At 43.4% G+C, this 26566-nt stretch overlaps 1 pseudogene; it reads right to left on the bottom strand.

Annotated features, from left to right (window-relative positions):
• The window catches only part of LOC135543805 (lipoxygenase homology domain-containing protein 1-like), a 33684-nt pseudogene extending 26786 nt beyond the window's left edge, over nt 1–6898 (bottom strand).
• Between the last annotated feature and the right edge of the window lie 19668 nt (nt 6899–26566).

Here is a 26566-nt window from a genome sequence, read left to right as displayed (position 1 = left end):
ATTACACACAGGTGGATTGTATTTATCATCATTAGTCATTTAGGTCAACATTGGATCATTCAGAGATCCTCGCTGAACTTCTGGAGAGAGTTTGCTGCACTGAAAGTAAAGGGGCTGAATAATTTTGCACGCCCAATTTTTCAGTTTTTGATTTGTTAAAAAAGTTTGAAATATCCAATAAATGTTGTTCCACTTCATGATTGTGTCCCACTTGTTGTTGATTCTTCACAAAAAAATACAGTTTTATATCTTTATGTTTGAAGCCTGAAATGTTGCAAAAGGTCGCAAAGTTCAAGGGGGCCGAATACTTTCGCAAGGCACTGTAGTATCACACATAGCGTCATAGCATACAAAATGTCCCTCCTCCTCTTGGACAATGACGAAGCTGCTTTTCAATTCAATTCCAACACATACATATTGCTTATCTTATGCTACCACATGTTACACAATCTACTGCAAGCCCAACGGTTTCTCCCCTCCCTGGGTGGGGAAGAGACATTTTTCCTGTTGTTAGTTTCACAGTGGTCACAAGTTGTCTGTTAACACTTCCTGTTTGCCTATGTACAAACATATTCTTCATCAGACAGCATAGAATTCTGTTAGTTATAATTCTAAGTTAGATCATTTAGTCATTTAGTCATTATAGTTTAAAATCCCATAACACATACACTATAATTGCATACTGTAGGGATAAATTGGTATAAATAAGATGACTATAGTCTATAATCTATGTTTCTAGGTTTCTGATAGTGTATTCTATCTGTATTTTCCTACGTTTATAAAACATAAAGAATAGAGTTATATGATGTCATAGGTCTCGACGGTGAAGATATAAGTTTGCCCTGTCTCAGTAGTTACTAAGGCCGTTGTCAGAGACCACCAGGAGGATCCTGTGGGGTCGCCCTTCTTCCCGTACAGCTTGACAAACACCTGGGAGTCTGAGCTGGCACCATTGATGCTGCCTGTCCACCGAGACTAGATTATTAGAAACTAGATTATTAGATTATATCTAAAAATGATATGAGACAGGCCTTTTACTTGTGTATTTTACACACACACACACACACACACACACACACACACACACACACACACACACACACACACACACACACACACACACACACACACACACACACACACACACACACACACACACACACACACACACACTCTAAATTGTAATGGGATGCTGGTCCATCAGCTGGCTAACTGCTTTAAGCGCATCCATTGGATGCCATTAGAGACAGACTGGGCGTGGCCGGTCCGGATGACTGTCTTCCCAGAGGCAGTATGGCTGTTAGTGAAACACTGGCTGTTTGGTGCTTTTGCTTTTTACTAGTGAGGGACGTGAGTGATTGGATTTAGGTAGTCTAGTGAGGGGAGTTAGGTAGTCTAGTGGTTAGAGGGTTGGGCCAGTAACCTGAGCCGACAAGGCTCTGTCGATGTGCCCTTGAGCAAGACACTAAACCCTAGTTGCTCTGGATAAGAGTGTCTGTGAAATGACAAACATTTTAAATATAGTGCATATCCTGCAGACTTACTGGTTTTCCTGGCAAAATGTTCTCATAATTGAACTGACAGTTGATCTTTCCAGGTTGGTGTGAACTCATTTTAAGGGCCTCTGCCATGATAAGGCCACTGCCCATCTCTTTTACCTTTTTGATTGGGCCCATGACCACCTCTCTGACGGGCCCCTTGTCCACAAAGTCTTTGATTTTTTTCCTCTCCCTTGCTGTCTATCCTTATCCATGTTGAAAGAAATTGCAAGTGTTCAAACGTCCCCTTTTATACTGAACAAAAATATAAACGCAATATGCAACAATTTAAGTTCATATAAGGAAATCAGTCAATTGAAATGAATTCATTAGGCCCTAATCTATGGATTTCACATGACTGGGCAGGGGTGCAGCCATGGATGGGAGCCAGGCCCAGCCAATCAAAAATATTTTTTCCCTACGAAAAGGATTTATTACAGACCAAAATACTTCTCAGCAAAAAGTTCTTTGTCACTAGCTAGCCACCTCTCCTCTTTGATGATATTAAATGAAACCATATAGAATAAAATCAAACAACTAATGACAGAAAGAACAGCTACAGTACAGTGCTTGTATTCTCGCAGCTGACTCAGAGAACAACTAACACTTGAGATGTAAAACACAAAGATTGTCTTATCTCACCTGTGTCACCATGATCTTCAAAGATATTCAGGAAGAGGTCACCATCTGACCCACTGCCCTTCTCGTCAGAGGTGAACACAATATCTGTATTTATACATTCACTGTACATTCACAAAATATCAAACAGGATAGAACAGGACGGCAGTGTAGCCTAGTGGTTAGAGTGTTGGACTAGTAACCGGAAGGTTGCTGACAAGGTACAAATCTGTCATTCTGCCCCTGAAAGGCAGTTAACCCACTGTTCCTAGGCTGTCATTGAAAATAAGAATTTGTTCTTAACTGACTTGCCTAGTTAACTAAAGGTAAAAAACATATATATATATTCATGGTCTGTTCATGATATTTCACATAGACACAGCCATCATGGTACTTTTCATGCTATGCAATCAATCATTGTCGCTGAAACTTAAATTCTGCCCTAACCTCCCTAACCACCCTGTCTAGTCTCGTGCCTTGTGTGTCTCCTCCCCTTTTCTCGCAATAGACATCAGGCAGAGTTCCTCTAATCCCAATAAGCCAGTTTCCAGGTAAAATATTAATAGGTGAAATATTATTAGGTTGACAATAGGTGTGTGTAAGTGTGCATGTGTCTTGTGGCCAAATGTGACAGTTGACAGCTGTCTTGTTGGAATAATGGGTCTACTTTAACCACTCCTCCAGTCTTCAATATACTTGAAAAGTAGGCGCGAGAGGAGGCATGATCTCTGTCTACTACCGTGGTCACATTTGGCCACAAGACACATGCACCCTGCATCCTCCTCTCTATGACTGATAATGAGATTTAAGATGAAGGTCACATGGTAACAAGAGGAATATAAGGCTTACCAGATGATTAGGCTCCATGAGGCACCTTTACCCACAAGTAACAGTAGGCAGAGTAACTTACCTTTAAGAACATGAAGCGTGCATTAACTACAAATCAAGTTGGCTATGTAGCTCCTAAATTACACACATCTGGGTTTCAGTTGCCCTATACTTTGCAGCTTAAACTGTATGCATGTTCAGTGTAATTGGTTCGAGTGTTTTTGAACCATGGGCCTCATGCAGTGAGCACACCTTTACACACAGTGTAAAGGTGTCCTTCTATATTCTATGTAGTGTGGATGTGTATCCTGTACTGTGTGTAAAGGTGTGCTTTCCAGATTGACCTACATTTGGGGATATCCATGAGGATGAGGCTGCCCAGCAGATCTCTGACATACAGGCTGTCCCCCTCCTCTCAGCTCAAACAGTTGTTGCCGGTTAAAAGTAGAACCTCAGGTGCGGACGGTTTATGTCGGTGACCACGACCCAGTCCAGGAACCAGCTGGCATTCTAGCCACCTGTGTTGTCATGTTCAATCCTGGGGACACAGTGGCAGTCAGCTATTGGCGGTAACAGCTTGTCATTTCACAATTAGGCCTTCTGATACTCTGACACCTACACATAACGTTACTGTTAAAAGAAACACCAAAACAATTCCAAAAAATATTGCAACTACTAGCTACAATCTCCACCTGGCACAGCCAGAAGAGGACTGGCCACCCCTCATAGCCTGGTTCCTCTCTGGGTTTCTTCCTAGGTTTTGGCCTTTCTAGGGAATTCTACACCTGCATTGCTTGCTGTTCGGGGTTTTAGGCTGGGTTTCTGTACAGCACTTTGAGATATCAGCTGATGTACGATGGGCTATATATTAATACATTTGATTTGATCTGCTGAAACAAAAATAGAACTGTTTGCCATAATGACCATCGTTATGTTTGGAGGAAAAAGGGGGAGGCTTGCAAGCCGAAGAACACCATCCCAACCGTGAAGCACGGAGGTGGCAGCATCATGTTGTGGGGGTGCTTTGCTGCAGGAGGGACTGGTGCACTTCATAAAATAAAATATGAGGATGGAAAATTACGTGTATATATTGAAGCAACATCTCAAGACATCAGTCAGGAAGTTAAAGCTTGGTCGCAAATGGGTCTTCCAAATGGACAATGACCCCAAGCATACTTCCAGAGTTGTGGTAAAATGGCTTAAGGACAACAAAGTCAAGGTATTGGAGTGGCCATCACTGAGCCCTGACCTCAATCGTATAGAAAATGTGTGGGCAGAACTGGAAAAGCGTGTGCGAGCAAGAAGGCCTACAAACCAGACTCAGTTACACCAGAGGAATGGGCCAAAATTCACCCAACTTATTGTGGGAAGCTTGTGGAAGGCTACTCGCAACATTTGAACAAGTTAGAAAATTTTAAGGCAATGCTACCAAATACTAATTGAGTGTATGTAAACCTCTGACCCACTGGGAATGTGATGTAAGAAATAAAACCTGAAATGTTCTATTATTCTGACATTTCACATTCTTAAAATAAAGTGGTGATCCTAACTGACCTAAGACAGGAATTCTTACTAGGATTACATTTCAGGAATTGTGAAAAACTGAGTTTAAATGTATTTGGCTAAGTTGTATGTAAACTTCAACTGTGTATATGTATGAATGTTTACACATATATATATATATATATTTATCTATATGGGTATATACAGTGGGGAGAACAAGTATTTGATACACTGCCGATTTTGCAGGGTTTCCTACTTACAAAGCATGTAGAGGTCTGTAATTTTTATCATAGGTACACTTCAACTATGAGAGACGGAATCTAAAACAAAAATCCAGAAAATCACATTGTATGATTTTTAAGTAATTAATTTGCATGATAAGTATTTGATACATCAGAAAAGCAGAACTTAATATTTGGTACAGAAGCCTTTGTTTGCAATTACAGAGATCATATGTTTCCTGTAGTTCTTGACCAGGTTTGCACACACTGCAGCAGGGATTTTGGCCCACTCTTCCATACAGACCTTCTCCAGATCCTTCAGGTTTCGGGGCTGTCGCTGGGCAATACGGACTTTCAGCTTCCTCCAAAGATTTTCTATTGGGTTCAGGTCTGGAGACTGGCTAGGCCACTCCAGGACCTTGAGATGCTTCTTACGGAGCCACTCCTTAGTTGCCCTGGCTGTGTGTTTCAGGTCGTTGTCATGCTGGAAGACCCAGCCACGACCCATCTTCAATGCTCTTACTGAGGGAAGGAGGTTGTTGGCCAAGATCTCGCGATACATGGCCCCATCCATCCTCCCCTCAATACGGTGCAGTAGTCCTGTCCCCTTTGCAGAAAAGCATCCCCAAATTATGTTTCCACCTCCATGCTTCATGGTTGGGATGGTGTTCTTGGGGTTGTACTCATCCTTCTTCTTCCTCCAAACACAGTGAGTGGCCTTCTCCCATTCCTCCTCTGGATCATCCAGATGGTCATTGGCAAACTTCAGATGGGCCTTGACATGCGCTGGCTTGAGCAGGGGGACCTTGCGTGCGCTGCAGGATTTTAATCCATGACGTCGTAGTGTGTAACTAATGGTTTTCTTTGAGACTGTGGTCCCAGCTCTATTCCGGTCATTAATCCATGTCCTTAGTCTGCTTGTCTTCAGCACACTGTTCTTGTGCATCATCTTTAGAAGAGAGTTTCTTCTGGGACGACAGCCATGCAGACCAATTTGATGCAATGTACGGTATATGGTCTGAGCACTGACAGGCTGAACCCCCACCCCTTCAACCTCTGCAGCAATGCTGGCAGCACTCGTCTATTTCCCAAAGACAACCTCTGGATATGACGCTGAGCACGTGCACTGAACTTCTTTGGTGGACCATGGCATGGCCTGTTCTGAGTGGAACTTGTCCAGTTAAACCGCTGTATGGTCTTGGCCACTGTGCTGCAGCTCAGTTTCAGGGTCTTGGCAATCTTCTTGTAGCCCAGGCCATCTTTATGTAGAGCAACAATTATTTTTTTCAGATCCTCAGAGAGTTCTTTGCCATGAGGTGCCATGTTGAACTTCCAGTGGCCAGTCAGTATGAGGGAGTGTGAGAGCGATGACACCAAATTTAACACACCTGCTCCCCATTCACACCTGACACCTTGTAACACTAATGAGTCACATGACACCGGGGAGGGAAAATGGCTAATTGGGCCCAATTTGGACATTTTCACTTAGGGGTGTACTCACTTTTGTTGCCAGCGGTTTAGACATTAATGGCTGTGTGTTGAGTTATTTTGAGGACACAGCAAATGTACACTGTTATACAAGCTGTACACTCACTACTTTACATTCTAGCAAAGTGTCATTTCTTCAGTGTTGTCACATGGAAAGATATACTCAAATATTTTCAAAAATGTGAGGGGTGTACTCCCTTTTGTGATATACTGTATATATATATTTACCCCCAAAATATATTGGCGATTGGAAATTATGCAGACAGTTAACGTAAACTCACGTAAACTCGTACATTGCCCTTATTTTAGTGCCCGAAAAACGTAATACTTCCAGATCAACTGTAATGTTAATACCATTGTAAAGCACAATTTCTCCCCTTTCCAACCGAATCAATTACATGACCTAAATGCTGCCCGTTTCTGCATAATTCAAGCAGGCAATGAGCCCCGTCGGGTCTTTTTAAAAATGGCTGGTGGGGAAGCGAAACTAATGCGTGATAGTGAGAAGGAGAATGTTGTGTTAGAAAATTGCTTTTTTCACTCGATCTGTCCAACTTATCGCCTCTAAAATGTAAAAAAAAAATTAAAGAGTTTATATAATGTGTCATTACATACCTATTTGAAGGTTGGTGTCGAATTTGAATCGGGTTTTTAGGGCGGTGCTAAAGTGTTCTTAGAAGTAAACAGCGGCTTTGAGAATGATGATCGCATGCAATGATGAAAAATGGCTTGGTATCCTCCCCGTCACTGTCCATTTCTTGTTTTTAAGGGATGATAGAAGTGCTACACCTGCTGGAGAGAGATTGTAAGACATAAATAGTTGCTTTATGCGTGCTGTACGTACAAGAAAAACAAACAAAACAAAACAATGACAAAATAAATACTATTATTTATATATTATATGAATAGAGGCTTACTATTTCAGTGAACAATGAGGAAAATGTATGTATAATGCAAGTTAAAAAACAGGAGGCTTCATGTGTCGGACCTTACCTATCAAACACTGCACTGCAGAAAGGCTAAATATCAATCTCGTTGCTGCAGTCAGTCTGGGGGAGCAGTTTCCTTCCAGTTCTTGTTGATGAAGCCAATTGCAGCGGTCGGGTCGTTGAACTTGTGAAGAGCTCAGCTTGGTAGTGTGATCCTGCGCTCGGCTGGGAAGAAGAGGCCAAACTTGACTCCTGGACAGTTGTGCAGAAGACGCTTTGCGTTACCAAACGCCACTCGTTTGAATGAGCTTTAAACATAAGTTTACAACAATAATGTTCATGCAGCGATTTTTTCTAGAGGGGTAAAGAAATCCGCGGCAAAATGCGTGCCTCTCACAGACTTCAGTCACATCATGAATAAACACTTCTACAACGTCAGTAGCCTAGGCCTTATTATTGAGTAGCTATGCAATTTTGCAGAGATAAAATGTTGCCCAAAGTAGCAATTTAGAGATTAAATAAACTACCCTACGTTATCAGAAATTCTAGGCCTATTAATTTAGGTGATGGTTAATTGACAATTAGCCCTGGCACATTCATCTACAGTAAGCTAATTTCAAAACACATTGAACTGGATACTGATGATGGTCTAGATAAAACCGCTTGTATTTTGCACTTTTCAGATTTTCAGATGACCTGCAGCAATGCAGATGTTTTTAAAAATGTATATTCACCCCTCAAAAGATAGATCTAGGCTATTACCAACACCCAGTGTGTTGCAGTCACCCAGACATAATCTTTGTATGTTCACTTTTTAGGACTGAGATGTGACCCAGATCCCATCTCTAGCACCATCACCATCACAACCCCCAAAGAACAGATGGTGCTTAACACTCAGTGGCATTTCCGAGGAAATCCCCAATAAGCTCAGTCTGAGACTGCAGTACAGTGAGTATGCTGAAATGATTATAATATTAGTGTACATTGAATTAAACTAGGGGTTTCTGCCACCATGATGCCATTGTCATACCGTACCTCAGCTTCTTCGATGGCCTCACATTGTGTGATTTGATCTGGAACACGTCTGTCTTGTTTTTTTCAAATGCCGTCCGGCTTCCGTAACGTGAGAAGAGATAGATACTATGAGCAAAAGGGAGAGACAGACTGCAAGATAAATAAGGATAAAGACAGATCTGGTAAATTGGAGCTTGTGATAGATCAGCTTAGTGTGTGGCACAATGATGGTCTCATGCCAGATTGGTAGAGTGGCAGAATCCTAATATACTGTTGTCCCCTCTTAAATATCAATGGTAACACTTTCTTTGGCATGAGTGAACCTGAATGTATTGTACATGACACCTAATAACAAGTCTTATGTCATATTTATGCCACTGCATATAATTGTCATAAGAACGATAAAATAAGGTGTTACCTGAAAGACAATCCTATTCAGTATCTGATTCAGTGTGCTTTGCATAGAGGCCTAATATGTTGTCTCTGTCACAGGGAGGTAGACTCGGACACCTGACCAGAGCCAGTCTGGGGTTTTGGCACGAGTCTACCCCCTCCTCTGACAGTGACACAGATGGCTAGTGTCTCTGTGGCAGGTCTTCCACAGCCAGCTGTAGTGAAATCAGATACGATAGACTCCAACAATGGAGAATATACCTGCCATTTTCATTGACACACATATCTCTCAATGCTCCCCTTTTGGCAATTTTGGTCAATATTCAAATCTATGTGACAAGTTCAAGGCTGCCTTCCCTAATTAAAGGGGCAAAATGCATCAATAACATTTCCGCCACTAAATTACTGTCCAACAAGTTCGCCCTGTCTGTGTCTAAAATTAACCTTAAAAAAAATGGCAGACTGACATTGACAAAACAAATCAACCCCAATGCAAACTTTGGAATTCATGTCATTTGAGCAGTTATCTCCACAATTGCATTAGAATTCCAAAATGTTGCATTTCGCTCTGCCTTGATTGCTCCAATCCCGCAGACCTGTTCAAAACCAGGACCACCACTTACATGTGTCATGATGCAAATGTTAATTGATCATATCTCCACAATTCCATTAGAATTCCAAAATGTTGCATTTCGCTCTGCCTTGATTGCTCCAATCCCGCAGACCTGTTCAAAACCAGGACCACCACTTACATGTGTCATGATGCAAATGTTAATTGATCATTCCATATTAGGACATATAAAGGCTATTTGTAATTTGCTACTATTTGTAATTTATTACATATTGACATATTCACACTACATGACCAAAAGTATGTGGACACCTGCTTGTCGAACATCTCATTCCAAAATCATGGGCATTAATATGGAGTTGGTCTCCTATTTGCTGCTATAACAGCCTCCCCCTCTTCTGGGAAGGCTTTCCACTAGATGTAGGAACATTGCTGCGGGGACTTGCTTCCATTCAGCCACAAGAGCATGATGTTCGGCGATTAGGTCTGGCTCGCAGTCGGCGTTCCAATTCATCCTAAAGGTATTTGATGGGGTTGAGGTCATGGCTCTGTGCAGGCCAATCAAGTTCTTCCACACCGATCTCGACAAACAATTTCTGTATGGAACTCGCTTTGCGCATCGGGCATTGTCCTGCTGAAACAGGAAAGGGCCTTCCCCAAACTGTTGCCACAAAGTTGGAAGCACAGAATCGATAAGAATGTCATTGTATGCTGTAACGTTAACATTTCCCTTCACTGAAACTTAAGGGGCCTAGCCTGAACCATGAAAAACAGCCCCAGGCCATTATTCCTCCTCCACCAAACTTTACAGTTGGCACTATGCATTGGGGTAAGTAGCATTTTCCTGGCATCCTCGAAACCCAAATTCATCCGTCGGACTGCCAGATGGTGAAGCGTGATTCATCATTCCATAGAATATGTTTCCGCTGCTCAAGAGTCCAATGGTGGAGAGCTTTACTCGACTCCAGCCGAGGCTTGGCATTGCGCATGGTGATCTTAGGCTTGTGTGCAACTGCTCGGCCATGGAGACCCATTTCATGAAGCTCCCGACAAACAGTTCTTGTGCTGACGTTGCTGGCAGAGGTAATTTGGAACTTGCTATTGAGTGTTGCAACCGAGGGCAGATGATTTTTACACACTAAGCACTTCAGCGCTTGTGTGGCCTATCACTTTGCGGCTGAGCTGTTGTTGCCCCTAGACGTTTTCACTTCACAATAAGAGCACTTACAGTTAACCGGGGCAGCTCTAGCAGGGCAAAAATTTCACCAAGACGACTTGTTGGCAAGGTGGCATCCTATGACGGTACAACGTTAAAAGTCACTGAGCTCTTCAGTAAGGCCATTCTACTGCCAATGTTTGTCTGTGGAGATTGCATGGTTGTGTGCTCAATTTGTTGCAGAAATTCCCGAATCCACAAATTTGAAGGGGTGTCCACATACTTTGTATATATAGTGTAAAACATTCATATGTATGTATGTCTACATTATCTACTGTATGTACAACTGTGTATATCATATGTTACATACGGAGTCAATGTGTCTTATGTGAAGCGGAGAATGACCTGAATGTCAGGTTGAATGACAAGGTGTAGCCAAATGTACTATAGATTAGGGACAGTATATTGTATACGTGTAACTCTATCTGCATGTCCAGGGGTGTGTACTGATAAAGAGAGCCTGCGACTTGCATGATAACAGTCCCTGTGCAGGTCCTGATATTACCAACACAGAATGTGTTATATAGAAATTACATTGTGATCTTTTTTCACTTGCTTTAATTGAAAAGAAGACCGGCCATGTCACGTAGTTCCTCCTTACTCCAGATACGCTGTGTGCTCATTATGTAGCTGTAAGGAAGAATGCATTCTGTACACTAGCCAGGCCTCTATCAAATGCAATAGGAGATTAGCCTCCTCTCGTTAAGGATCATATCCATCAAGCATGATCATTTCCATTACCTCCTGGTAAACGTTATGAGGCCAGTTTACGTGATCAGTAGCTTTTTGTGACAATTGTACTGATTTGATAGTTGACGTCAGAACAGCATCGCTCAGCTTATCATGAGGCTCGTGAGTTTAAAGTTACAGGAATGCACTCTTATACAGCCCTCATACCCACAATGCAACACAACAAAGGAAGTCATTTTACTCTAATAAATAATCATGCTTAGGTAGATTGATAAAAAATAACTATTTTCTGTGCTGGAGAATTAGAATGAAATGCAAAGGGTTAACAATAGGCAAAGCAAACATTATTTTCTGCCCAAATTCCACATTGTACATCCCATTTTCAACACCTAAATAAGCATTGTACGTTCATGAATTAGGATTAAAAACATATGCCATAGATACCTTGAAAGATGTCATTGAATATATCGCATTCAAGAATGTGAATAAATTAATACTAAATACAAGTCATATTGACAGAGCATTTTGAGTTCAATATTATGTTTATACGATTATATGGAACATGATTGGGAGTGTGTCCCTTTATTTTATTATCTTTATTTAACTAGGCAAGTCAGTTAAGAACAAAATAAGTATTTGGTCAATAACAAAAGTTTATCTCAATACTTTGTTATATACCCTTTGTTGGCAATGACAGAGGTCAAACGTTTTCTGTAAGTCTTCACAAGGTTTTCACACACTGTTGCTGGTATTTTGGCCCATTCCTCCATGCAGATCTCCTCTAGAGCAGTGATGTTTTGGGGCTGTTGCTGGGCAACACGGACTTTCAACTCCCTCCAAAGATTTTCTATTTGGTTGAGATCTGGAGACTGGCTAGGCCACTCCAGGACCTTGAAATGCTTCTTACGAAGACACTCCTTCATTGCCCGGGCGGTGTGTTTGGGATCATTGTCAATGCTGAAAGACCCAGCCACGTTTCATATTCAATGCCCTTGCTGATGGAAGGAGGTTTTCACTCAAACTCTCACGATACATGGCCCCATTCATTCTTTCCTTTACACGGATCAGTCGTCCTGGTCCCTTTGCAGAAAAACAGCCCCAAAGCATGATGTTTCCACCCCCATGCTTCACAGTAGGTATGGTGTTCTTTGGATGCAACTCAGCATTCTTTGTCCTCCAAACACGACGAGTTGAGTTTTTACCAAAAACTTATATTTTGGTTTCATCTGACTATATGACATTCTCCCAATCTTCTTCTGGATCATCCAAATGCTCTCTAGCAAACTTCAGAAGGGCCTGGACATGTACTGGCTTAAGCAGGGGGACACGTCTGGCACTGCAGGATTTGAGTCCATGGCGGCGTAGTGTGTTACTGATGGTAGGCTTTGTTACTTTACTTTGTGTTACTGATGGTAGGCTTTGTCCATCTCCCAGCACTCTGCAGGTCATTCACTAGGTGTGGTTCTGGGATTTTTGCTCACCGTTCTTGTGATCATTTTGACCCCACGGGGTGAGATCTTGCGTGGAGCCCCAGATCAAGGGAGATTATCAGTGGTCTTGTATGTCTTCCAATTTCCTAATAATTGCTCCCACAGACGATTGAACTCACTTGCTGGCATGGTGCACTTTGGGAGTGATGCCAAAGTCTCCACATTAGCATCTGTGCCTGTCCCTCTCACATTACCTATGACAGTCACCACCTCATACTGAGAGGGAGAGATAGAGGGAGAGAGAGAGTTGCTATTGAGAGAGGCTGCCATAGGCAGACCTGGCTCTCAAGAGAAGACAGGCCATGTGTACTGTACACTGACAACAACATGAGGTGGAAACTGAGCAGCACTTCCTAACCTCCTGCCAAATGTATGACCATATTAGAGACATATTTCCCTCAGATTACACAGACCCACAAAGAATTTGAAATCAAATCCAATGTTGATAAACTCCCATGACTACTTTTCACAAGAAAAGGGCAACCAGTGAATAACCATTGTAAATTGTAAATTGTTCATTTTTTATTGTTTATTTCAATCTGTTTATTATCTATTTTATTTGCGTTGGCAATGTCAACATATGTTTCCAATCCCAATAAAGCCCATTAAATTGAGGGGGGGGGGGGGCGACGACTCATTACATTAGTTCATTTGTTACTTAGTTGAAAAATCCTGAAAATCCTGTCTTTCTTCTTGTGGTCATGCTGACAGGTATAGCTAGAGCTTTACAGCATTAGCTGAACATTGGGCCTGATCTGTCTCTAGGGTAAAAGTCAGATCATAAGAACTGGCAGGAATCAATCATGGAGCGATGGCGCAATTAGGAGCAGTATGTTTTCTTCCATAGAGGGCTTCCAGGGAGCCCAATGCAGTGAATCTGCAGTGAATGAATCCATGCCTGGCTTCAAGCCAATTCTTTTTAATTTCAGAGCTGGATTTCTGTGCATCACTCTCACACACACACACACACTCTCTCTCTCTCTCTCTCTCACTCTCTCTCACTCACTCACTCACTCACTCACTGACTGACTGACCATGAAGCAGACAGGGAGGAAGGGACATGAACACTCAACACTCATCCGTATCATATGGATTTGTTTGTTTGTACCACACCCGTCTGTCTGAGGAGGAGGGGGAGAGGAGTTGACACATGTCTGCTGTCACTGTAGATGTGGTAATCCGTTGCTACTTTGTGATTATGTGTGTGACTAAAGTATGTTTCATTTAGTAGATTTGTTGGTTTTGCTGCTAAAGCTGTAAGTCAGTGTATGTGCTTTCTATAATTACTTGAATTTGGTGTGATTACATTTCATTGCTATTTTTTCTACAAATAAAATGAACCTGTAGTGTTATAGGCTCCAAAGGATTTTCTTTGTAATAGTCTTCTTCCTTTAGCAGTCTTACTATTTTCTATTTTTATTAGCACATTGTCTTACTTTTTAACTCTGCATTGTTGGGAAACGGCTCGTAGGTAAGCATTTCACAATAAAGTCTACACCTGTTTGGCTTAAGAAATATAACTCAGCCCCACTTCAGAATACAGCAAATAAAATGTTATTTGTCACATTAGCAGATGTTAATGCGAGTGTAGTGAAATACTTGTGCTTCTTGTTCCGACAGTGCAGTAATAGCCAACAATTAATCTAACAATTCCCCAACAACTACCTAACACACAAATCTAAAGGGGTGAATGAGAATATGTACATGTAAGTATATGGCTGGATGATGGCCGAGTGGCATAGGCAAGGTGCAATAGATGGTATAAAATACAGTATATGCATGTGATATGAGTAATGTAATATATACGTAAACATTATCAAAGTGACTGGTTAAAGTGACATTTATTAAAGTGGCCAGTGACTGTAGGCAGCAGCTTAGAACTAGAGTACCTTACAGACTTAACTGAACTATGTAGAGATACTGTCATGCCCAAGCTGTGGTACTTAACCTCATAGCCATAGGATGAGTTTGTGTGGTAGATCATTAGCTCATCGTGGCAGCATAGTCCATCTGCTTGGCCTTGGTCTTTTCTTTCTTTCAGCCGATCCCTTCTTCTACTTCTTCATGTTTTTTGTCTTCTTCTCCTTCCTGATCTTCCAAGAGGGACATCCTCATCCTGAGGCTTCTTCTTCCCTCCATCTGTGGACTTCTTGTCTTTGGACCCCATCTCCTCCTCTCCTCTTCTCTTCTTTAACTTCTCCATCAGTCATGTCCTCTTCTTTGGATTTATTCTTCTTGGGTTTGGTTTTGGTGGTCTTTTTTTCCCCTTCTCTTTTACCTTATTGTTGCTTTCCCCCTTTTTTCTCTCCCTTCTTCTGGTGCCTCCTCTGACTCTCAAATCACTCCTCTGGGCTCTTCTCCTCATTTGGCTTGACATCTCTGTTGGAATCAAACTAGCTTTTACTTTTCAGTTTTGGCTCCTTTTCCTCCACGTTGTCATCAACCTCTTCTGTTTCCTCCGTTCCTCTGCATCTTTTATTCATCCGCTTTCCTGGCCTTCAGTTTCACAAAAGCTTCCTTGAGTTTCGAGAGAGACAATTCATTTGACCCGTGGCAGTGAGCCACGGCGAGACCCCTGGGTACACTAGACTGGACTGGCCGGCTGTCAGGTGTGTGGATGTGCTTGAGGAGGAGGCTGGAGCCACATGGAGCTCTGCCTGGCCAGGAGCGCTCCTCCTGGGGCAGGGCCGCCGACATGCTCTGCTCATGAAAAATTACTGTCCCCACGGGAATCATTTGGCCCACATGAAAAAGGTTGCCTTGCCGAGATAACTTATCCTCTTTTCCCCGCGCGGTGCTCTCCATTATTCATCATGTCAGGATCGCTTCACGGGCCAGGTGTATCTCGATTTTACCAAGGCGCACACACAAGTGCACACGCACAGACACACGTGCACACACACACACACACTAACAACTCATCACCACCTAACACGCCTGGACATATATCATCCATGATCATGTACAACTGCAGGACATGATTGAGCATACTAGTGTGTATTGAACTCATATTGGTCCCAAGGCCTTCTGAAACCTGCAGCTAGTCTACAGTCACAAACTAAGAGTCCAGCTCCAAGGTTTATGCCCAGAGCTTGCATGTTGTCCAAAGAAATTATTATCCTGTGTTGCTGCTGCTATTGATCCACTTTGTTAGCGAATAGTTACGTCTGTGTTCAGAATAGGGATGTTTCATTTTATTAGGATATGGTTGTATGTACTGTATGTAAGATACATACATCAGCAGGAATATAAAAATATAATGTACTAGAATCTCAATAACACTTACAGTATCTGACAACCATCAACCATAAAGTAAAAGTAAAACTTGAAATCAATCCAGCTCGTATAAATCCAGATGTGTTTTTGTTTTAGGAAACAGCATTTCATGGTAATTAACAACCTTTTGTATTTTCGGTAACACACCTTATAATGCATTATAAGCTCATTTAATGACACCTTATGAGCTGTTCATAAACATCTATATCTCCAACCATAGAGTATTATGCCCAAGTTGCATAATGCCTTATAAAGCAAAGTGTTATAATTAAGCAATAAGGAGGTGTTGTATATATACACAAGGATACAGGCAAAGAAATACATAATCTAATCCTCAATAAAATTCTTATCGCCATTAGTACTGTAGTGTACGTTGATATCCCTTGTTCTATGAATGCGAAACAAATGCAAAGTACAGAAAAACCTCATGTTGAGAGGTTTTAGGAGAACGGGACAAGGTGGTCAGGTGGAAGGGGTCTTAATTAAGGAAGGGGATTGGAAAGTACTTGAATACAACCCCAAGTCGGCCTATATTGTAAGAAAGCGTCATACCCACTCGTGATAAGCAGGTAAGAAAGAGATTGTTTGTTTCACGACTTACCTCTTTATCCATACCTTCTCACCTGCTGATCGTCATAATCATTGTGACAACCTGCATCTGCAGACCTGGACGTACTTACAGCTCACCTATATCTCTACCTGATGTCTTCATTTTTTCTGTTCTTTCTCTTGATAACCATCAGAATCTTCATGAGGTCGATCACCAATACACTGCTCTCTTTGTAGACCAAGTCACTTCATTAAATAAGCACGAGAACATAATTCAGCAGAAATTGAATTTGGACTTAATTGCAACAAGTGAAAACAGAGAAAGCTTTGTGATAAAACGGTACTGTAAGGGGAGAGATACAGTGATTTAAGTTTACTTGGTTAAGATTCAGACATGTTGATTGTGTTGAATCAATTCTGAGGGAACACTGCTGTGACTCCTGCTGCCTGCACTTTTGTGTGTTTTGGGCAGAGATTTACTGTTGAAGATTATACAGAGCTGATACATTGTGTAGCCTATATAGGACATGTGTGGAAAAACTCAAATACACACATTCAAATATGCTTTCTTGCTGCACAATAAGTGTTTTTGACACGTTATAGGCCTACCAGGTACATTTGAACATCCATTAGTGGTTCTGACGGTTCAGCGGTTTCAGCATGGTTAAAAGTTTCTGACTTATGCCCAGATGCTAGGCCTGTGAAATGCATTAGGCCTATACAGTGCCTTCAGAAAGTATTCAAACCCCTTGACTTTTGTCACAAAGTGGTACTATTTCTTTGTCAACGATCTACACAAAATACTTTGTAATGTGAAAGAAACATTTTAAAATAAAAACATACACTAATATATCTTTCACAGCCCTTAGTCAATATATTTTATAATCCCCTGGCAGTGGTTACAGCTTGAGTCTTTCTGGATACTTTATGGGTAATTCTCTAAGAGCTTTCCACACCTGGATTGTGCAACATTTGCCAATTGTTCTTTTTCAAAATTCTTCAAGCTCCGTCAAATTGGTTGTTGATCATTGCTGGACAACCCTTTTCAGGTCTTGCCATTAGATTTTCAAGCAGATTTAAGTCAAAACTGTATCTTGGCCACTCACTGTCTTCTTGGTAAACAAGTCCAGTGTAGATTTGACTTTGTGTTTAAGGTTATTGTCCTGTTGAAAGGTGAATTCATCTCCCAATGTCTGGTGTAAATCTGACTGAACCAGGTTTTCCTCTAGGATTTTGCCTGTGCTTAGCTCCATTCTGTTTATTTTTTATCCTGAAAAACTCCCCAGTCCTTAACGATTACAACCATACCCATGACATGATGCAGCCACCACTACCCTTGAAAATATGGAAAGTGGTACTCAGTAATGTGTTGTATTAGACTTGACACAAACATAACAAAAAGTTAATTGCTTTGCCACTGTCACGCCTTGGTCTTAGTATTTTGTGTTTTAGATAATTAGTTGGTCAGGCCAGGGTGTGACATGGGTTTATGTTATTGTGTTGTTGTATTGGGGTTTTTGTAGGCATTGGGATTGTGGTTGATTAGGGGTGTGTTTAGTTTAGGTTTGGCTGCCTGAGGCAGTTCTCAATCAGAGTCAGGTGATTCTTGTTGTCTCTGATGGGGAACCGTATTTAGGTAGCCTGGGTTTCACTGTGTATTTCGTGGGTGATTGTTCCTGTCTCTGTGTAGTTTCACCAGATAGGCTGTAAATTAGGTTTCACGTTCCGTTTTGTTGTTTTTGTATTTGTCTCAGTATTTTTATGTAATAGTCATTTTGTTTCATTAAAAAACATGAGTAACCAACACGCTGCATTTCGGTCCGACTTTCTTGCGACAAACGAAGAACGCCGTTACAGCCACATTGCAGTATTACTTTAGTGCCTTGTTGCAAACAGGATGCATGTTTTGGAATGTTTTATTATGTACAAGCTTCCTTATTTTCACTCTGTCATTTGGGTTAGTCTTGTGGAGTAACTACAATGTTGTTGATCCATTCTCAGCGTTCTCCTATCACAACCATTCAACTTTGTAACTGTTTTAAAGTCACCATTGGCCTCATGGGGAAATCCCTGAGCGGTTGCCTTCCTCTACGGCAACTGAGTTAGGAAGGATGCCTGTATCTTTGTAGTGACTGTGTGCATTGATACACCACCGAAAGTGTAATTAATAACTTCACCATGCTCAAAGGGATATTCAATGTCATATTGTTTTTATCCAAATCTACCAATAGGTACCCTTCTTTGCGAGGCATTGGAACACTTCCCTGATCTTTGTGGTTGAATCTGTGGTTGAAATTCACTGCTCGACTGAGGGACCTTACAGATAATTGTACAGTGCCTTGCGAAAGTATTCGCCCCCTTGAACTTTGCGAACTTTTGCCACATTTCAGGCTTCAAACATAAAGATATAAAACTGTATTTTTTTGTGAAGAATCAACAACAAGTGGGACACAATCATGTGGAACGACATTTATTGGATATTTAAAACTTTTTTAACAAATCAAAAACTGACAAATTGGGCGTGCAAAATTATTCAGCCCCTTTACTTTCAGTGCAGCAAACTCTCTCCAGAAGTTCAGTGAGGATCTCTGAATGATCCAATGTTGACCTAAATGACTAATGATGATAAATACAATCCACCTGTGTGTAATCAAGTCTCCGTATAAATGCACCTGCACTGTGATAGTCTCAGAGGTCCGTTAAAAGCGCAGAGAGCATCATGAAGAACAAGGAACACACCAGGCAGGTCCGAGATACTGTTGTGAAGAAGTTTAAAGCCGGATTTGAATACAAAAAGATTTCCCAAGCTTTAAACATCCCAAGGAGCAATGTGCAAGCGATAATATTGAAATGGAAGGAGTATCAGACAACTGCAAATCTACCAAGACCTGGCCGTCCCTCTAAACTTTCAGCTCATACAAGGAGAAGACTGATCAGAGATGCAGCCAAGAGGCCCATGATCACTCTGGATGAACTGCAGAGATCTACAGCTGAGGTGGGAGACTCTGTATATTGCACAAATCTGGCCTTTACGGAAGAGTGGCAAGAAGAAAGCCATTTCTTAAAGATATCCATAAAAAGTGTTGTTTAAAGTTTGCCACAAGCCACCTGGGAGACACACCAAACATGTGGAAGAAGGTGCTCTGGTCAGATGAAACCAAAATTGAACTTTTTGGCAACAATGCAAAACATTATGTTTGGCGTAAAAGCAACACAGCTCATCACCCATCCCCACTGTCAAACATGGTGGTGGCAGCATCATGGTTTGGGCCTGCTTTTCTTCAGCAGGGACAGGGAAGATGGTTAAAATTGATGGGAAGATGGATGGAGCCAAATACAGGACCATTCTGGAAGAAAACCTGATGGAGTCTGCAAAATACCTGAGACTGGGACGGAGATTTGTCTTCCAACAAGACAATGATCCAAAACATAAAGCAAAATCTTACAATGGAATGGTTCAAAAATAAACATATCCAGGTGTTAGAATGGCCAAGTCAAAGTCCAGACCTGAATCCAATCGAGAATCTGTGGAAAGAACTGAAAACTGCTGTTCACAAATGCTCTCCATCCAACCTCACTGAACTCAAGCTGTTTTGCAAGGAGGAATGGGAAAACATTTCAGTCTCTCGATGTGCAAAACTGATAGAGACATACCCCAAGCGACTTACAGCTGTAATCGCAGCAAAAGGTGGCGCTACAAAGTATTAACTTAACGGGGCTGAATAATTTTGCACGCCCAATTTTCAGTTTTTGATTTGTTAAAAAAGTTTGAAATATCCAATAAATTTCGTTCCACTTCATGATTGTGTCCCACTTGTTGTTGATTCTTCACCAAAAAATTCATTTTTATGTCTTTATATTTGAATCCTGAAATGTGGCAAAAGGTCGCAAAGTTCAAGGGGGCCGAATACTTTCGCAAGGCACTGTATGTGTGGGGTACAGAGATAAGGTAGCCATTCAAAAATCACATTTAAAAACTATTTTTATGCAACTTGTTTTATATGACTTAAGATTTTTTTTACTCCTCAACTTATTTAGGCTTACCATAACAAAAGGGTTGAAAACTTACTCACTCAAGACATTTCAGCTTTCATTTTTTTATTAATTTGTAAACATTTTGAAAAACATAATTCCACTTTGAAAATATGGGATATTGTGTGTAGGCCAGTGAAAAAGTTAAGGAGTATGAATACTTTCTGAAGGCACATGGTGGTGCGCTCTGAGTTAAATGCTATAGTCTGCCTTGATACCTCATTCATGGTGTGTAGGTACAGGGTCTATCACATCACCTATGTGTTTAATTGATTTATCTGTGTTATGTATCCAAAATTACTTTATACATGATACCTATGTTGGGGTCCCAATACCTCATATATATTGGCATGGTCTTTCTCAGATATCACTGCCATGACAGGTGAATATGGTTGCACTACTATTTCACCTATACAAGCTATGGTATCTGGTGACTCAGTGGGATTTGACCATGGTGTAAAGGGGCTGCAGAGCAGCAGTAGCAGCCTTGCTTAAGTGATTCAGTGAGCGGATAGGACACTGACACTGCCGTCTGTTTAATTATTGAGGCGCTGACAGTAGCTTTGCTTAAGGAGCTAATTGGAGCAGACAAACCAGAGGCCAGCTGACCTGAAACGAGACGGTAAATTTGTCATGTGATTGTTGTCCATCCATCAGGAGCACATATAGGGTTGTGGTCGTTAGTCACCAAACGGAAGAAGACTGACTGTCATTTTCCGTTTCTGTTGCAAAACATTTTGAAATGCTTTCTGTTGCGTCCCCTAATGAACATGGCCCGATTTACTCATTAACTGCAGACAAAATACTTGACTTCAGATGACAAGATTGAATTTGCTGTCATTCATTGGGAAATATTGCATTTTCCTGTCATGTTCAATTCCACTCACTTGAAAAAGTATCCAAATACTGTAATGTATTCAATTCCATGCAGTGCTTGTCAGGACCCGGTTTCGAACCTGGGTCTCCGGAGTGAGAAACAGTCACTTAACCAACTGAGCCACGAATAGACAGCAGAACCCAGAAGATGAGGCAGACACAGCAGTACTTAAGACGGTGTATTTAATAAAGAAAAAATCCTAAAATACAAAAAAATGGCAAATCCAAAAGGTGGTAGGAAAAACAAAAAAGACCTCAAAAGAAACTCACCAAAAATAAACAAAAACAAAAAACAGAATACCACAAGAACGTCACCCGGAATCGACAAGAGCACACAGAACACTAGGGCAGGGTGCTAACATACAAACACAGAGCACAGAACTGAGGGAAACAAAGGGTTTAAATACAATCAGAGAAAACGAGACACAGGTGCAAATAATAATGGGGATCAAGGGAAAAACATAGGGACAAAAAGCACAATGGGGGCATCTACTGACCAAAACCCGGAACAACCCTGGCCAAATCCTGACAGAATCCCCCCCCTAGGAACGGCTCCTGACGTTCCTACCAGCTCTCTCAGGGTGGAGGACCCTGACCTGACGAATGAGTTCAGGGTCCAGGATGTCTTTGGCAGGAACCCAGGAGCGCTCCTCAGGACCGTAGCCTTCCCAGTCCACCAGATACTGCCAGGACCGCTGCACCCGGCGGGAATCCAGTATCCGGTGGACGGTATAAGCCGGCTGGCCTCCAATGACACGAGGCGGAGGGGGAGGTCTGTCTGCCAGGACAAGGGGAGAAAAAACAACAGGTTTTAACAATGACACATGAAATGTGGGATTAATCTTAAGGGATCTGGGTAAGTGTAGGCGATAAGAAACTGGGTTAACTCTCCTGGCAACCTTGAAGGGACCGATGTATTTTTGGGACAGCTTGCGAGACTCCACCCGTAGAGGTAAGTCTCTTGTGGAAAGCCAGACTCTCTGGCCGGGGCGCAGGGTAGGCCCGGGACGGCGACGTCTGTTGGCGTGTTGTTGATACCTCTGTGAGGAACGCATCAGATTAAGACGGGTCTTCCTCCACATAAGCCGACAGCGTCTGACGAACCTCAAGGCTGAAGGCACTTGACTTCTGCCTCCTGGTCCGGGACATACCAGTGGAGGAGGAGCGCAAGGTGTTGTGCGCGTATTCGGCCCAAACAATAAAGGATGACCATGTGGACGGGTTGTCACGAGTCATACATCGGAGGGTGGTTTCCAGCTCTTGATTCATCCTCTCTGTTTGGCCGTTGGACTCCGGATGGTACCCTGAAGATAGACTGGCAGAAGCCCCCATGAGTTGGCAGAAGGCCTTCCAAAACCTTGAGGCGAACTGGGGACCTCTGTCAGAAACCACATCTTGAGGAATGCCGAAGACTCGGAACACATGATTAATTACCAACTCAGCCGTTTCCTTGGCAGAAGGTAACTTAGTCAGAGGGACGAACCTGGCCGCCTTTGAAAACCTGTCGATTATGACTAGGATAGTAGTATTGCCATGGGATGGAGGAAGTCCAGTAATAAAGTCCAATGAGATATGGGACCAGGGTCTGTGGGGAACAGGTAAAGGGTGAAGGAGTCCTTGAGGGCGGAGGTGAGAAGATTTGCCCTGGCAGCACACGGGGCAGGCATTGACGAAAGTTGCAACGTCTTCTCTTATGGTAGGCCACCAGAACTTACGCTGGATGAACTCCAAGGTGCGACCTACGCCCGGATGACAGGTGAGGCGAGAGGAGTGCCCCCACAGAAGGACCTGAGTCCTCACTGCCTTGGGGACAAACAACCGATTGGCAGGGCCTCCTTTAGGGTCCGGTTCGCTAGCTTGAGCACGTCTCACGGTATCCTCAACTTGCCACGAGATCGGAGCCACAATCTTAGCAGCAGGAAGGACAGGCATGTCCGTGTCATCTCGAATGGCAGGAGCGTAGACTCGGGACAGGGCATCCGGTTTGAGATTCTTCGACCCGGGCCGATAGGTGAGGATAAACTGGAATCGATTGAAGAAAAGAGACCATCTAGCTTGTCTAGAGTTCAATCGCTTCGCCTGCTGGATATACTCCAGATTTTTGTGGTCCGTAAGCACTTGAAACGGGTGAGAAGCCCCCTCGAGCCAGTGTCTCCATTCCTTCAATGCCATCTTAACCGCTAGGAGTTCACGATCCCCCACATCGTAGTTCCTCTCAGTCGGGAGAGCCGGTGTGAGAAGAAAGCGCACGGATGAAGCTTCTTGTCTTCACCCCTCTGAGACAGGACAGCTCCAACACCAACCTCTGATGCGTCTACCTCCACCACAAATGGTTCATCCGTAGTCGGTAGTATCAGGATGGGAGCAGAGAGGACGCGCTGCTTGAGTCCTTGGAAGGCCGTCTCAGCTTCTCTTCCCCACAAAAACCTTGCATTGCCACCTTTGGTTAAAGCTGAGAGAGGAGCTGCCACCAAACTGAAGTTCTTGATGAACTTGCGGTAAAAGTTTGTGAAGCCCAGGAAACGCTGAACATCCTTAACGGATTTGGGGTGGGCCAATCCGCTACCGCCCCTACCTTCCTAGGGTCCATTTGGACTCGACCGGGTTCCACTACAAATCCCAGGAATTGTACTCGGGATGAATGGAATTCACATTTTTCCGGCTTAACGTACAGATGGCTGTCCAGGAGGCGTTTGAGTACTTGTCTGACATGCTTAGTGTGTTCTTGAAGGGAGCTCGAAAAGATGAGGATGTCATCCAAGTAAACGAACACAAATATGTTAAGCATATCCCTAAGCACATCGTTTATGAGCGCTTGGAACACCGCTGGGGCGTTGGTCAGGCCGAAGGGCATCACCAAGTATTCATAGTGACCAGTAGGCGTGTTGAAAGCGGTCTTCCACTCGTCACCAGGTCTGATCCGCACAAGATGGTATGCGTTCCGCAGGTCAAGCTTAGTGAAAACAACTGCTTCCTGGAGCAGCTCGAAGGCTGTGGCCATAAGGGGTAGCGGGTAACGGTTACGGACGGTTATGTCATTGAGTCCCCGGTAGTCGATGCAAGGACGTAATCCACCGTCTTTCTTGGCCACAAAGAAAAACCCTGCTCCCGCCGGGGAGGTGGATGGACGCATGAGGCCTGCTTCCAGAGCGTCCTTGATGTAGGTATCCATAGCAGCTCGTTCGGGTGGAGATAGGGAAAAGATCCGACCCCTGGGGGGGCAAGTGCCCGGAAACAGGTCGATGGGGCAATCGTAAGGTCTATGGGGTGGTAGCATGGTGGCCCTCTGTTTGCTAAACACCAGTTTGAGGTCATGGTAACACTCGGGAACTCGGGTCAGGTCGATGGATTCTAAAGACTCGGGAGTAGAACTCGGGGAATTCTGGAAAATACAAGTAGCTTGGCACGTAGGAACCCAAAGCTTGATAGTGCCCACAGACCAGTCGATGTGAGGGTTATGGCTGTGAAGCCAGGGGTATCCAAGGACGAGAGGGAACTCGGAACAGGAGATCAAATGAAAGTTCATCAATTCCTGGTGTTGTGAAACTGAAAGTCTCAAGGAGGTAGTGACATGAGTGACAAGTCCAGATCCCAAAGGGCTTCCATCCAATGTAGTAACCCTCATGGGGTCACTTAGAGGTTCAGAGGGAACGCCATTCTCCTTCGCCCAGACACCATCCATGAAGTTACCTGCGGCTCCAGAGTCTACCAAGGCTTGAAGGTGAAGCTTGTGGTTGTCCCAGGAGAGGGTGACTGGAATGAGCAGACGGGAGTTGGACGGATGGGAGGAGGTTATGTTTCCCGTTACAGTTCCCCCGGTCTGTACGGGACAGAGCGTTTCCCTGGAGCCCGGGACACGTGGAACGGAAATGGCCCGGTTTGCCGCAATATAGACAGCGTCGCTCCCTCATCCGGCGGTCTCTCTCAGCCTGGGAGATGCGTCCAATCTGCATGGGTTCCGGTGGAGCCAGCGATGATAAAGGTGGGGACTCGGAGCTGGGACTGATAGGGGCTAGAGGTCTACGGTTGAGTTCTCTCTCTCTCAGACGCTGGTCAATGCGTGAGGCCAACTTGATCAGGGACTCGAGATTGTCCGGTGGTTCCCGAGTGGCCAGTTCATCTTGGATAGTGTCGGAAAGGCCTTTCAGAAAGCACACCGTGAGCGCCTCGTTGTTCCAGCCACTCGCTGCTGCCACCGTGCGGAACTGGATGGCATAGTCCGTCACGCTGCGCCAACCTTGATGGAGAGTCAGGAGCTGTTTGGCTGAGTCAGAACCACTGCTTGGGCCTTGAAACACTCGTTTGAATTCCTCAGCAAAGGCAGAGTAGCTGGCACAGCAGGAACTATGGGTATCCCACACAGCAGTAGCCCAGGCCAGGGCTTTTTCCGACAGCAGGGTGATGATATATGCGATCTTAGACCGGTCGGTGGGAAACGACGAGGGTTGCAGCTCAAAGGAGAGAGAACATTGAGTGAGAAAGCCTTTACAAGCACTTGGATCACCTGAGAACCGTTGGGGAGGTGGAAGACGAGGTTCAGCCAGGGGGTTAACTGCCATGGGTACGTGAACCTGAGGTACTGGGACGGGAACTGTTGCCGGGGTAAGTCGATCAGATATTTGCTTAATGGAAGTCAGCATCTCCGACAGAAGATGAGAATGTCTAGCCATTAAGGCCTCTTGCTGAACCAGGGCGGCTTCGTGGCGTTGGACAGTCTCCTGGTGGTGGGACAGCGTGGCAAAAAGGTCCTGGGAACTGGCTGCCTCTGGGTTCATTTTTGGCTCTGTGTTTCTGTCAGGACCCGGTTTCAAACCTGGGTCTCCGGAGTGAGAAACAGTCACTTAACCAACTGAGCCACGAATAGACAGCAGAACCCAGAAGATGAGGCAGACACAGCAGTACTTAAGACGGTGTATTTAATAAAGAAAAAATCCTAAAATACAAAAAATGGCAAATCCAAAAGGTGGTAGGTATAACACAAAAAGACCTCAAAAGAAACTCACCAAAAATAAACAAAAACAAAAAAAACAGAATACCACAAGAACGTCACCCGGAATCGACAAGAGCACACAGAACACTAGGGCAGGGTGCTAACATACAAACACAGAGCACAGAACTGAGGGAAACAAAGGGTTTAATACAATCAGAGAAAACGAGACACAGGTGCAAATAATAATGGGGATCAAGGGAAAAACATAGGGACAAAAAGCACAATGGGGGCATCTACTGACCAAAACCCGGAACAACCCTGGCCAAATCCTGACAGTGCTATTCTGAGTTTCTCACTTGCAGTGTTAGTACAGTAGATTTGTTGGGTTGTATGGTGATTGGTGG

The sequence above is a fragment of the Oncorhynchus masou genome, chromosome 8 (assembly GCF_036934945.1).
Source record: "Oncorhynchus masou masou isolate Uvic2021 chromosome 8, UVic_Omas_1.1, whole genome shotgun sequence".
Classification (NCBI taxonomy): Eukaryota; Metazoa; Chordata; class Actinopteri; order Salmoniformes; family Salmonidae; genus Oncorhynchus; species Oncorhynchus masou.
This window is presented reverse-complemented; position numbering and strand designations above follow the sequence as displayed.